The sequence below is a fragment of the Dipodomys merriami genome, unplaced genomic scaffold (assembly GCF_024711535.1).
Source record: "Dipodomys merriami isolate MVZ:Mamm:240054 unplaced genomic scaffold, mDipMer1.0.p SCAF_10, whole genome shotgun sequence".
Taxonomy (NCBI): Eukaryota; Metazoa; Chordata; class Mammalia; order Rodentia; family Heteromyidae; genus Dipodomys; species Dipodomys merriami.
Genome location: NW_027202271.1, coordinates 27,138,500 through 27,154,252, shown reverse-complemented (window position 1 = coordinate 27,154,252; position 15,753 = coordinate 27,138,500). Strand labels below are relative to the sequence as shown.

Genomic DNA, 15,753 nt, shown 5'->3' with positions numbered 1-15,753 from the left:
AAGCCACCATTGGGGAGAAACTGGATAAAATATACAGGCATTTCTCTGTGATTTCTTACAACTGCTTGTAAATTTAAAATTATTTTAGAAAGAAAGGTAAGGATCAATTTGCTGTAATTTGAAAAAAAAAGAAGACACAAAAAAAGGCCATACTAAAGCTCCCAACACAACTATGTTTATTGCAGCATGATTCACCATAGCTAAGATATGGAACCAACCCAGATGCCCCTCAGTGGATCAATAGATCAAGAAAATGTGGTATAGAATTCATAAGAATGAATGACAACATGCCTTTTGTTAGGAAATGGAAAGACTTGCAAAAAGTTATATTAAGTCAAGTAAGCCAGGCCCAAAGAAACGTAGGTCTCATGGTTTCCCTTATCTGCAATAACTAGTATAAATCTAGGATAAGCAGAAGAGGTCAAAAATGATGTACTATGACCAGATAAGATGATGCTAAGTGAAATGAACCCCAAGATAGGGACATAAGAGCTTTTATCCTCTTGCTGTTTTTTTAAATGTACTTATAATGCACTATGTGATTTTTTTCTTTCTTTTGTGTTCTTCCCCCGTGTTATAACCCTTGTTTTCACTGTGTTTGATTCCAGTACCCTGCATCTTGTATATGCATTTTTCTAATTTGGGGAGGGGAAGGGAAATTAAAAAAATGCTGAAATAAGGATACCGGTTGACCCATTGTAACAATGAGAAACAAGAAACTATGTTGAAAACAAACTTTACAACTTCAGAGGGAGGAGGGAGGAATTGGTGAGGTGGGGAAAGAAGGGGAAAAACAAAGGAGGAGGTAACAATGCTCTATAGGAGATGTACTCATTACCTTACTCATGTAACTGTAACCTCTCTGTACAGTATCTTTACAATAAAAATATATTTTAAAAACTTTTTAAAGTAAAAGGAAGTAAAGAAGTGTAACTTTTCATTCAGACACTGGATAAGAAAGGAAAATTTTAATTGGATAAATATAAATATAAATATGTCAAAAGTTCCTTTCTAACTCAATGTTTTTCTTATCTAAAAAATTGGAGGAAAAAATGTGAAGAGATCTTCCTTCTAGAAAAAAAATCTTTTGGAAAGGGTAGGTAGTCAATAAAATACAAACAATATAGGTGAAACACAAAATGCCTCTAAATGTGTACCCCCAACTGCTATTGGCACTGGAGTGGTGGCAGTCTCAAGTTGGGATATTTCTATTTGAGATCCAGAGACAGAGAAAGAGACAAGAAAAAGGAACTAAATTTACTGAGCACACATGATGTGCCAAGCACTGTGCATTGAGCCGCTGGAGCAGGAAGGGTGGGACTCATGTGTGGTGGGGATCCAGGCTCATGCCCCAGACATGACATCAACACTACCACCCTGCCTGCTCCGAATCACTGACTTAGGAAGCCAGAAACCATTAAACAAATTCGATGGCTAAGGTCACAGGCAGCCATGGAGGAAAAGGCTTCCGAAAACCAGCAACTATGACTCCCTGATGGCTAGCTGGCCCATTGTGTCTGGTTCTATTAGAATTTGGGAGGATGTAACGTAATTAGCAATGATATTTAGCCAAATTTCACTGTAGACTAACCCCAAAATCTGTACTTTGGGTACTTTGTTTAAACATGAAACAAAACTGATTTGAGACAACAAAAAAATGTGATATAAACATGGCAGAAAGGTTCATGTTAAAACAACAACAAAAACAAAACATACAAATCAAAAGTATATATTAAAATAAAGCTAGCCAGGTGCTGGTGGCTCACATCTGTAATCCCAGCTACTCAGAGGCTGAAGATCACGGTTCAAAAACAGCCTGGACAGGAAAGTCTGTGAGACTCTTCAATTAACCACCAGAAAACCAGAAGTGGCTCTTTGACTCAATTGGCAGACCTCTAGCCTTGAGCATAAAAGCTAGGGACAGTGGCTACACTGAGTTCAAGCCCTACAACAGACAAAAAAAAACACCCAAAACAAACCAAAACAAAAAACCAGAAAACCCCAATAACATATATAAATACTTCTTAAGCATTATTATGTCCACTCTGTTCTCTTTCTCCCTAATTTCAGACTTCATAGAATCATCAGGAGCACTGTTTTCCCACTGGTCTTCTGCCGGATTTGGCAGTCTTCCACCAACTTCCTCCCTCAGATTGTATCTCTACTGATCTGGCTATTACCCCCTCCTGCCTGGAATCCCTGGAACCTTCACAGTCACCTGCTTTCTGAGGAGTTGACTACAGCAGGAAGAGAGAATCAAAACGTAAAGGCCAGGCAGAGTAAAGTTACATCTCAGAAACAAAATAGGAGACAAAAGGGTTAAAGTTGTTGTCCAAGAGGAAGAACCTAGTCTGCATGAGGCTGGGGGTTCAGTCCTTGGTACTATAAAAGAACAACAGGATGTAGAAAGATCTGTGAAGGTTATTAGGGAAAAGGGAATATTAGCATAATACATTCACTCAGGTTTTATAGCAATGATATGAGGGACAATATTTTGTGCATTCATGAGGAACTGGGCATTTGAGGTAAAACTACAAGGGAGATAGTACTAGCTTCACTTTAAGCTCAGAGAAATTAAAGCTCAGAGTCATTGACAGTAATGTAAGTTAGTAAGTGATAAGGCCCAGACTCAAACCCAGATCTGTTAGGAACCAAACAAAATATGTACACTTTTCACTAGCCCAAGTAGAAAGATTTACTTTCTAAAGGAATATAGCAGATGTTCTTCATCACCATTAATAACAGGACAAAAGGAAATGGGCTGAGAACCATATAAGGAAAAATTTAGGTTCAACGCATGAAGACACTCCTGTCACAAAGAGAGAGAGAGAGAGAGAGAGAGAGAGAGAGAGAGAGAGAGAGAGAGAGAGAGAGAGAGAGAGAGAGAGAGAGAGAGAGAGAGATCATTTGACTTGCATACTATACAAGCTCAAGAAATCTCCTTTATGGGTGTTTTTTGTTCATGCATGTATGGATATTTTCCCCCAAAGATAATTTCAAGAGTGCAAAGATAATTTCAAGAGTGAAGCAAGTTAATCTAAATATCCCCTCAAACTTAAAAATCTCTGACTTGGAAGTAAAAACATAAATAAATAAACTTGCAAGATAAACTACCTAAATTTTTAAACATGTTGAGCACTTTGTGCTTGCTTGCCTTATGGATATAAAGCACCAGCTTCTTAGATGGAGGAATCTAAGTGTTTATCATAATATATTTATTTTAAAGAATAGTAGTAGCATTCTTCATAAAATTATGCTAAAAATAAATCCCAGGAAGAAAAGTCTTTGTTTAGTAAAAATTTTTCCAGTCACAAAGTAATTCTTCATACCATGCATGGCTAAACCCTTTTACATGATACAACCTATGTGCATACAGCATGCTATTAATCCAAAAATGTATACAAACTCAATTGCTTAATTATACTTAGCATGAAACAGTATGGTATAAGTGAACAATATGAATTAGCTCCCTGTGAATACTGAAGGACCCCATAGGAGCTTACCTAGTACACATAAGATGTTTAAGTGGCTTATTCCCATATGAGTTAACTTCTAAAAGGATCTCCACTAAAATTAGCAATTTAATAGCCAAGCAAATTATTAGGCAAAGTCATCCTTTTGACTATAAAACTGAAGCTTTTAAAATAATTTCATGTAGCTTATCTATTATCCAACAGGATAGAAAGTACAAAACCTTACACCAGCCTGCTTGACTGATATTTTTTTTTCGGTCATAGGGCTTAAATTCAGGGCCAGGGGACTGTCCCTGAGATTTTTTTGCTCAATTTTTTTCCTTATTACTTTGAGCCACAGCACCACTTCCAGTTTTCTGGGGGTTAACTGGAGATAAGGGTTTGACTGACTGTCCTGCCTGATCTAGCTTTGAACCACTATCCTCAGATCTCAGCCTCCTGAATAGCTAGGATTACAAGTGCGAGCCACCAGCACCTGGCTGCCTGATAAATTTTAATGCCCAACAAATGCACATTACTATGTTAAAAAAAAAGTCCCTTGGTTTGGCAATCTAGAAATGGGAATTTATTCAGTATACGATGAGCCCAAACAGAACATCACTCAATTCTGTATCATGATATATAAAGAACTCTAAGTGGGACAATCATATTTTCATCTAATACGCAAGGGAAATTCTCAGTCCAAAGAAAGAGGAAGAGATAAATTTAAGATATAGTAAGACACTAGTGGCTCAAGTCTGTAATACTAGCTGCTCAAGAGGTTAAGATCTGAGGATCGAGGTTCAAAGCCAGCTGGGATATATAAAACTGAGACTCTGGTTAATCTCCAATTAACCAGCAAAGTACTGGAAGTGGATGTGTGGTTCAAATGATAGGGAACAATTTGAATTTGAGTGGAAAAAGCTAACTAAAAGCATAAGTCTCTCTTCAAGTCCCAGTACTGGCATGTGCGCGTGCGCACGCACGCGCATGTGTGTGTGTGTGTGTGTGTGTGTGTGTGTGTGTGTGACACACACTTAGAGATGGGTCAGAGCACAAGAGGATGGAAATGTTATAGATGGCCAGCTTGGTCATACATAGCATCATCATCTTTCTTTAAAATGCCTAATATGCATGTCTAGTGTCACAAATGCTAGTCTCTCCAGAGAATGGAAGACCATAGCAATGGCATATTCAGACATTCCAGTACCACCCCACATCTAACTGAGAGTGGGCTCAGGCATGCAAATGCCTCATCAAATTTCCTTTACAGGAATTTAAAGAACACTGAGGTTGGACTATCTCAAAAAATAGTAACAGGAAAGGAAATGTAAACCTGAGACCTGTAATAAGGAAATTATACTCCCTGGCATCAGCTTTAGATACAAACTGGGTGGTATGTGTCTTCTCTTAGAACAAAATAATTTTAAACAAGGAATTAACATGATTGCAAGACAACCAGTATCTCGCTACAATATTATCAGCTACAATCTTATGATTCTATGTTTCTCCACCTAGTGATTCTCTCACCTCCCTTGGTTTTGGTGTTTCTTGTCATGAGCAACCCTGTCAAGATTGAAAATATCTGTATTGTCTGGAGGACTTGGTCAACTGGTATTTCCCTCATGGGTCATGTTAATGCTTAAGCTCTAAGTCACACAGCATAGTTTCTGCTCCTGTTGTAATAGAAGCTTAGGATTGTAGAATATTTTACCCCAATAAAGCCCTAGGGATACACTTCATGTCATTCCAAGTACTTTCAAATTCTTTTGGAGGATGTAAATTTTTTTAATTAGTTTCATCAGCTGATTTCCCCTCTTTTTTATAAATTCACATGAGCACTAAAAATTAAAAGTAAGGAAATAGAACACAAACAGACCATTAAAATAAGTTTCTGTCACCAAAAAATGGTTTTGTGAAATTTGTCCAGCAAAGATATCTTCTGGGTTTTTGGATTATCCAAATTCTTTTAAGACACAGCATAATGTCATTCCTGGAAATGAAAAGTTTCTTATTCCCCAAAATGAGCTAATGAAAACATTAGCATAGGGCAAGGAACTGAAAGTATTATTGGGCCTGGGCAATAGTGGCTGGTATCTAGCTTACCTATTAAGTAAGAGGACACAAGCTGGAATTATAGCAGACATTGCTTTGGTTAGTGTAGGCTGCGCTTTGAAACCTATTATAGTTTCTGAAAATACAGATTATCAGAGGGTTTTTTTAGCCAAAGAATCCAATTCCAATGCACATTCACTAATGGAAAACAAAACTTCAAAGGCCATGCTTCTAAGAAAAACCATCATCTTAGTCACCAAACATTCATTAAGAGTTATTATGAACTTAGAACTAATATCAAGAATTATGATCTATTGTATCCTTGTTAGTTGAACGAAGTTTTGTGATGGGTTCTCACTTAATTCTTCAAAACAATCCTATGAATTGAGAACTGTGATTACCTTTTGTCTGTACCCAGGGGAGCTGAGGGTTGCTGACAATGAGTAACTTACTTTGATTAAGCTGATACCTGAACCCAAGTAGTCTGAGCTCTTAATCGCTTTCCTGAATTCTTTCCTATGTCCTCAATGTTAAATGTAAGATGATAAATAGGATGTTTCTACCCTCAAAGAGCTCATTTTTAAATACTGCTAGCTCTACTCAGAAATATCAAAGTATATAATTAAGTTACTTATGACCTGGTGATTAAAAATTATTTGATAAATATAAACTATATTCAGCATGAACAAAGAAAAATATAGACCAAGGTGCTGGTGGCTCAATAGAGTTATCTTGGTCTTTCTGATATCTTTTCCCCCCATGTGCTCCCTACCTGCATCTGACAGTTGAATACCTGTCTTTTTGTTAATCCCCTGCTTATTGTGACTAGATAAAAGTTGACTCATTATTTTGACAAATCAAATTCATATACATTCTATACTAGCCTGAATAGCTGCATTGTGACAATGAGAGAATGCACCAAAACAAATGTCACATATATTAGGTAAATTCAATAATAACATAATGTGTTATTAGTACTATAAATACTTCTATGGAAGGACTACAAAATTCTAAAGAACTCAGAATATTTGAAAACTATAGTTTAAATTAGCTTCCCGATAGCCAAGCATAATACTTACCCACCTGGCAGATATCAGGGATTCCTTCTTGGTTACCCCAGGTTATGGGCTCCCAAAGGGAGCCTCCATCTATTTTGTTGACCTCAACATCTCCCTAAAATACTGCCAGGTGACTGTCAGCAAAATCACAAAATCCACCAGTCTCTGGATTGGGGCCCTAAGGCTTAAATGGTTTAACTAAGCAAGAGACAAGCAAACAAACAAGTGAACAAAGAAGAGTTTAAGCAGGCTTGTCTGTCTCAATACTATCCATTTTGCACATTGTGTCCTCTGTACAATATTGTGTTCAGACAAAGTACATTTTCTGGGCAAATGTGTGGAAAGTAGAGTATAAAGCAATAACATGGGCTTCCCTGGGTTACATAATTAGGGTACATTTCATGACCATTTCCCCTCTATAAAGTTTATTACATACTTAAGGCACGAGAGTGCTCAATTCCAGCTTCATGACCTTTGAACATCCACAAACCCAAGCAAGACTCCCACAGCATTAAAAGACAATCTGTTTTTACCCAGATTTGAAGAACTATCATTCTACAACCAGTGTCAAATGTAACAATAGACTGTGTACAATTCTTCTGAATTTGGATATGGGGGAAAAAATTCGAACCAAGTTTAATTTGCAGCTTTATACTCATCAATACTAAATAAAAAGGTATTTTAAGAGTCATTTGTTTGCTATAACATCCTGAAAAAGAACTTGTTCAAATTAGAGAAGCACATCTATTATGAAAATGATTGAATAATGTGTAAAAAACAAACTTGAGTGTCATGGCTGTATTCAATTATTCCTGGGGACAAAGTCCGGGGAGCAAATACCTCAACAGGTAATCTGAAAACCTTGTGTCAGCCATTACTTCCAGTCTATCAACGCTTTTACTAGACCTGACCCCTGTTCCTGATTCCTGTCCCCATTCTAGTGGAGGTACTAATGAGCAGTGAAATGGCCATAGGGTAGGTGGGGATGGGGAAAAGGACTCAAGGAAAACAAAGCAAAGATGGTACCAGGAGGCTCCATCATCTACGAATTCAATCATCTGTCCCTGGATGATAGAGCTTGTCGGAGCAACAAGTTCTCTTGTATTTTACAACCATACATGCTTGAGACAGCCATTAGGTAGAGCCCAAGTCTTCTTATCAGGTTACCCAAACATGAGGAAAAAACATGGGTGAAACTAAGCAACCTTCTCCAAAGTAAAGACCTCATAAAATGGATTGGTCCTTATTTCAATCTGAGGTAGAGAGAGTTAGGCTTGATTTAATCTTACCAGATTGAAATTTTGTCCAAAAAATGTTGAAATATTGGTGTCAAATGCTGAAGAGTTTAGAAGCAAGAATTTGTTGATTCTTTTTTTAAAAACAATAAAAACAGATCCCTCCCTTAAAAACCAAACCAAAACTCTCTCTTGAAATATGAACTAGTAATATGTCTACCTCCTTACCTAGTAAAAGTGATAGTAATGGCATATTAATGTTATGTATATAAAACATGAGAATTTCCTCTCTTAGAAATATCTGTGACCATTTGTAAATATTCTCATTTGAATAAGTTTAGATAAATACAAGTATACAACAGGTAGTATAACTGTAAAAGAAAAGTCTTACATATATTTTTATACAAAATGGTTACTAAATCCTGTAATGTCTACCATTTCATTGACGTGAAACTAAGGTAACTGTCTTGGCCAGGATTCTATGAGCTCCATAATGCTGTATAAAGTAAGAGATAATTTATCTGGACTAGTTACAATTCCCCATTCCATTCTAAGTGGGAGAAAATTATGTCCTTCCCACATGGCAGTAATAGGATCACTAGCAACATCCCTCAAGATTGTAAGCCTCTGAGATAGATGGCTGTCTTTAAAGTCTTGAATAGTTCAAGTCTAGGACAGACTTGCCATACCAGACTGAACCCGATGACCAAGAAAAGAAGATTACTAATCTTTTCTTTTCTAAAACCTCACTGGATAGATTTCTTTTAAATAATACTTTCATATTAAAATTACCAAAAAAAGATTAATCTTAAATCAAAACATTAATGATCAAAGCCAATGCTCCTTTCCTGGATATGATTTATTAATGTTTTCTTTCTTTTATTTTGTCAGTCATGGGGCCTGAACTCTGGGCCTGGGCGCTGTCCCTCAGCTCTTCAACTCAAGGCTAGCACTCTACCACTTGAACCACAGCACCACTTTCGGCTTTTTCTGCTTATGTGGTGCTGAGGAATCAAACCCAGGGCCTCATGCATGCAAAGAAAGCACTCCACCACTTTCCCAGACCTTATTGTTTTAAAATTTAATCTCATAGGCTTAATTATCTTAGTAAACTTTTCAGTAATCTACTAAAGAAAACAAAATGACTTCCCCCCACAGAGTTCACTTAAGGTTTGCAAAAAGTCCCCTTTTTTCTCACAAAATATTACCAAGAAAGATAGCTTCAGAAAATATTTCTCACCAATTTTATAAGTACTATATATGTCAGAAAATTTTATATCTTGATTATTGGATATGTACAAGAATCCATGTGTTTTAAGAGGGCCTTTCCTATTTCTTAAGCATTATTATTACAAGTTTCTAAAGAAAATGGTTTCACCTTTTCACTCTCCGTTAGCAGATAGAGTTTGATGTTATATCAAAGTCATTTCTTCTCCTCTCACCCCAATACAAAGTTACAATTACCTGAAATCTGAATTACTGGATATCTCTTCCTAAACATTGAAGTTATATTTCAGTTCAAAGAGGGCAAGTGTTAAATTACAAATGGCTAAAGGTTTCTCAAAAGTAATGAACATCTGGAAAGGGAAAGTACATTTCCAGGTTTTGCTACATGAATGCCTGGGGTCTTTAGAAGGAAATCAGACTTTCAATCAGTTTGGTTGTTGTAGATTTGATTCTGAGTTAATTCCTCCTACTGGGTCCTCAAATCTTCACTTAAGTTTCTGGATTTCTACAAAGTAAGAAAAAAAAAGCTCTTTGGGCTGGGAAAGTGACTCAGTGGTAGAGCACTTGCCTTGCATGCATGAGGCCCTGGGTTCGATTCCTCAGCAACACAGAAGCAAAAAAAAAAAAAAAGCCGGAAGTGGCACTGTGGCTCAAGTGGTAGAGCGCTAGCCTTGAGCTAAAGAGCTGAGGGACAGCGCCAGGCCCAGAGTTCAGGCCCCATAGCTGGACCCCCCACCCCAAAAAAAAAGAAAGAAAAAAAGAAAAAGCTCTTATTGCCTATCTAGAATTCTTACATGTTTGACTAACAAATAAAATAAATTATATTGCTTTCTTGTGTATTCCAAGCTCTTTAGTAAAAAAGGAGACAGATGGGCAACATTTCCCTAAATATATATATATTCTGAACTACTGCTCATACCCCATTACAGGAGTACTAGCAGCCCTAGACCACAGCTGGTACTATGAGTGACTTTCTAATGATAAACGTAAGTCAAGTTTCAGTGTATCTGGTCCTTGAACAGATCTTAGGATCTCCAGAGGAACTTTTTCCTTATAAGAAGCCATTAATTCATATTAGTAGGTTATCTTTCTTCTGTTGCAAAAGTTCTTTCTCATGAAACGATTCTGAAAACAAATCACCTAAAAGACTCCTTGTTCTCACTGATGTCTTCCCATTTTTTTTTCTTCCAGAAGCACTGGAGGCCTGGGTTAGCAATCTCCGGATGGAGTATTTTATAAGAAAGTTCACAGCTTATTGGTGCATTTTATTCTTGAGTCTTAGCTACTACTCTTTAAAAAGGTTTCCAAATATTTTCTATGAGCTCTTTTCCAAAGCAAAAAAAAAAAATGGAGCTCCTACATTATATATTTAATATGGCAGAAGGACTGGCTGATGAAACACTATGGTGGTTCTGACAGTCAGCACATCTCTATATGTGCATCTTGGGGTTTTGTTTATTTGTTTGTTTGTTTTGTCAGTGGTGGGGCTTGAACTCAGGGCCTGGGCACTGTCCCTGAGCTCTTTTTGTTCAAGGCTAGCGCTCAACAGCTTTGAACCACAGCTCTCTACTTCCAGTTTTCTGGTGGCTAATTGGAGACAAGAATCATTTGGACTTTTGTGCCCGGGCTAGGATTAACAGACATGGGCCACCTGCACTGGCCTCTCTCTGTGTGTACTGAGGTAAGGAGCAATGACTCCTTTTTCAAATTCAGCAACAGATTCCATTATCTGCTATTAGGAAAAGGCTAGGTAGGTGTCATACCTGTCATCCCAGCTACTTAGGAGGCTGAGACTGGGAATGTTGAAGCTCAAGACCACATCCTACTCCATCCCTCAAAAGAGGGTCCTGTTTCAACCCAAAGTTAGATGTGGTGACACACATCTGTCATCCCAACTGCATACTACACTAGTGGCTGAGCTGGACAGAAAGTTCATGAGACTCCATCTTCACAGAAGAAGCTGAGTATGTCAGTACATACCTGTCATCCCAGCTATGACTAGAAATGTAAAATAGACACACCAGGGTAGTAAGAAGCAAGATCTTGGCTCAAAAATAATCAGTTCAGCTGGGCCCAGTGGCTCACGCCTATAATCCTAGCTATTCAGCAGGCTAAGATCTGAGGATCATCATTCAAAGCCACCCAGAGCAGGAAAGTCCCAGAGACTTATCTCCAATAAACCACCAGAAAACCAGAAGTGGTGCTGGCTCAAGTGCTAGCCTTGAGCTGAAGAGCTGAGGGACAGTGCTCAGGCCCAGAGTTCAAGTCCCATGATAGACCAAAAAAAAAAAATCAGTGCAATAAAAAAGGTGGAGGCATGGCTCATGGGTATAGTACCTGCCTAGCAATTAAGAGGTCCTGAGTTCAAAGTCCAGTATCACCAAATGGAAAAAGAAAAAAAGGCTCATACTTTCTCCTTCTGTAAATTGACACAAAACATGCTTCAATATTTCTTTTATTCCTGGTAATATTCAGCACAAATATAATGAAGACATAATACCAGCAGGGGAACTTAGTCTGATGTTACTCATTCAGTGGGTAACCACTAATGGCTGTAAGTATTTACAGCTTAGGGTGTAATGTAGAATTAATCATAATTTCTAATGATTGAGCACAGTGTGCCATACCCTTTATTTAAGCTCTGTGAGGATCCCATGAGAAATCTACCTTTCATAGATGAGAAACAAGACTTTTAAAAGGTCATGCCATTTGTTCAAGATGATAGCTAGCTAAGTGATGAGTTAGAGTCTGAACCCAAACCATCTGAATGCAGATACTGAGCTCCAAATTCTAAGTAAACCAGAAGAAAATTGAAGCCTTGTTTTTGCTTTCCATTCTCATTTCTTCTATACACATAAACTGAAAAAAATAACAATAGAATAATCCAATCATAATAGTAGTTCAGGCATCTAACTCTAACTAGGGTGGAAAAGACAAAGAAAGGGCAGAAAGTAAGTAATAGAAGTGATGTTTACCATGTCCACTGAACCTGTGGACCGGTTACTGTTTCACCCACAGCAGAATCAGGACACACACGTACAACTAAGTCTTCAGTTAATTAAACTCCCAATCACTTTTCCCAATCATTCAATGAAAGATTTCCAGCACAAAGACTTTTTCTTTCTTTTAGACTTGTCACATGAACCTGTAAGATTTACAGGATATATTTCTAAAAGCCAAAGAACTTATACAAAAAAAAAGACCCCACAAGAATAACAGGGGAAATATCTGGCTTCTAAGTCATATACCTAATAAATTCAGTCAGTTCAAAAATATATCTCCCAATTCAAGGAAATCAGCGAATGACACTGTTGGAAAGAATTGAACTCACTAGAAAGTACAAACCCATTTCCTATGGAAAACGCAATGATTTATTTCTTCAGTACAAGCCTTGTAGCAAAGAATGCCATGGAATACAATGCCTTGCTGGGACTGGATGTACATTCTACGCACAGAAGATACACAAGCCAAGAGGAAACATGTTGTCTAGAAAAAATATACAATTTCCTTTTATTTCCTCTTCTAAGTAGAACAAATCTGCTTTAGAGACCAAATCAGAGATTTGCAACAGTTCGCCACATGAAATTTTCCATTCTCACAGCCAGTAAAAATTAGAAACCAAGATAGCCAATGAGAATTGCCCAGCTCTTCCCAGGGAGGCCATGATGTCTGTGAGGACCTTTCACATGGGCTTTGCTTGTTAGCTTTTATGTTAGGAAAACAACTTATGCCCCAGAATATATCATTATTGGAATATATTTAACTATGAATTGATTGTGTGTGTGGGGTGTGTGTGTGTGTGTGTGTGTGTGTGTGTGTGTGTGTATACAGAAAATGGAATAGAAGTATATCCAACAAACTGATAGCAATATTTTGGGGAAAAGACAGAGGATTAGGATCATGAATACCTAAAGGGCCCTTCTAATAGTTTTTGCATATTTATATATTGCTTATGAGGAAATATATTTTAAAAAATGAATATCAGATGCCAGGAATGTAGGTTTCTCCTAATTAAGCGTGAATCTGCTGAATAAAGACAAAACAAAACCTATACATGCTTAATTGTTCTATATTGCAACTTGGTAAAACATCAGCAATGTAAGGATGAGAGGTAAGAAACACAGCTATTAAAATTGGAACCAGGAGGAAAGATGGAGGCCTCTGAAGCACTGGAGCAGGTTGCAATGTATTCACTGGCCAGTTCTGGAATTATATAAGGTTCTGTGAAGTGTAGTAATGCAATTACATTAGACAATAGCCCAAAGGGGGAAGAAATGCAAGGTAGAGACATTAGAGGTCACATTTGATGGAGGGCATTTGGATGGTTAATTTTCACTGCATTTGCTTATAATTTATTTTGTTTTGTTTTAGCTACAGTAATCCTATGACTTCAACAAGCTCATCTGTTGTTTCTTCTGTTACCTATTAGAAAGATCATACAGGTCTTTCTTACCAATTCATCAATGGGATAGGATGTCCTTTGAACATTCTGATGCTTCAGACAAGAGTATTCATTTGGTATGTCTGTCATTATCAACTTAGTTACATCAATGCACTCATGAGACCATAATGGAAATGACAATTTTTTAATTGTGAGATTGAAGTATAATTTGTGGAAGGGAATAGAAAAAACAAATTGTTTAAATAGGGATACAGGTGAACCCATTGCAACAATGAGATATATAAGATGTTAGGTCAAAAAATGAACTTTACAACTTTGGTGGGGGCGGGGGGATAGGAAGGGGAAACAAAGGAGGAGGCAACAATGCTTGATAAGAAATGTACTCATTTTTTTGCCCATGTAATTGTAACCCCTGTGTATGGTATTTTCACAATTTTTTTTTAAAAAAGGCCTCCTAGTTTCTCAATTACCAGAACACTGTCTTGAAAACCTTGAATGAAGATCAGAAGGTAACTACAATTAGAGACACCACTACACACAACCTGATTTGATTGTGTGAGTAATACAACAGACACTTCCGGACAATCCAGACTTCTTCCAGCCAGTCAAAAGACCAGACTTATATGTGTAGAAGCCTCCAACTTCTAGACTCCATGTGTGAAGTCATGCCTGTGTGTTGATATCTCCTAGACATCCTGGAACAAAGACAGGTCCTTCTGCTCTGGCCTATCCATACATATCCTTAAACCCCCTCAATAAAACCCATGAACACTATATAATAGTTGAATTTTACACTACGAAGTTTCTGGAACAGTTAATTAAGCCACATTAGATAAACAACTAATATGTGCAACCATAAAGGTAATAAGACCACTCATACAAGAGCCCACACTTAGAATATTATATTTAGTTCTGAGTGGCACATTTCAAAAAGATTTAAAAACAAACATGCTCAGAAAAAATATTTAACAAGAATGGTCCTTTATGGGAGGAAAAATTGTAAAGGACTGGATATACTCAAACCAGAAAAGAGAACAAAGAATTTGTGTTAGTTGTCCTCAAATATTCCAAGGGCTAACAAGAATGAAAATGGAAAAAAAAAATTCTGTGTAGGACCAGGCAGTGGGAGAGGAGATAGAGACAATGGGCAGAAATCATAGAGAGTCAGATAGAAGACTTTCTAATATTCTGAGCATTCCAGGAAAGTGAAGGTAGCCTTAAGAGGTAGCAGTAATTTCCCTAACATTTGAGGTAATTAGGCATAACACTATTCAATCATAACAAGGTGGGTAGGTTTGGAGAGAATTCATTTATTGAACATCAGGCTGAAGGAAATGCCTTGACTTTCAGGGTACACTGCAACATTGAGAGGCTTTTAATCTAAAGATCATCCCTGCAATATCTAATCCCAGCAGAGAAAAGAGAAATCCAAGATGATTAAGTTAAATGCAAAGCTGTAGCAAAATGTAAACAGATCATGATGCAGAACTCAGGCAGAGAAAGGAATGACAAAACTAACAGAAAATATATAGTTTAGCATAGTAGGAAAGAGGTATGAAAAGGCAGAGCATGCAAATCTAGAGATAGGAAGTCAAAGAACCCATTACCGAAAACACTAAGTACAGAGGTTCCCTGTGAACTTCTTAAGAATAGTCTTGTTTGTTTTTAAGACTTTTCTCCTCTATTGAAAAAAAAAAACAACAACAACCAAAAAAACAAAAAACTCTTTTCCTCTGTAGGAAAAACAGGACAAAAGAACATGGAGAATGTGGCAAGAAAGAGAAGATAAGTGAAGTTCTATTATTACAACTGGATATCTGGCTTCTACGCAGGATTCAGTGTGTGTGTGTGTGTGTGTGTGTGTGTGTGTGTGTGTGTGTGTGTGTGTGTGTGTGTGTGTGTGTGTGTGTGTGTGTGTGTGTGTGTGTGTGTGTGTGTGTGTGTGTAAAACTGTCTTCAATGTGCATCTATGGAGAATGACGATGAGAAGCAAGAACTAGACATCAAACCCCTTTCTAAATTTAAAAAAAAAAATTGAAAATGAAAACACAAACTACCTCGTAAGTAAGACGTATTTAACAAAGCTGTGGAGGAACCAACAAAAGAAAGCATTAAAAAGTTAACTCCCTTACATTTCATCTGGGTTTTATCACCATTTATAATTAACTACCAAGGCTTCAGAATACCTTTAACCCTAGTTATTCTACCAGTAGAACAAGTGATCTCCTGTTACTCCATCTGCCGGAAGAGGGGAGATTCCTTTGATGTTGATAAGAGACAGAAATGGGAGTCACCTTCAGGAAAAGAAAGTGTTTGGAGTAAAC

At 37.3% G+C, this 15,753-nt stretch overlaps 1 protein-coding gene across 1 annotated transcript in view; it reads right to left on the bottom strand.

Annotated features, from left to right (window-relative positions):
* The window catches only part of Hmga2 (high mobility group AT-hook 2), a 132,607-nt gene that overhangs the window by 101,797 nt on the left and 15,057 nt on the right, over positions 1-15,753 (bottom strand). The gene's annotated exons all lie outside the window — the stretch shown is intronic.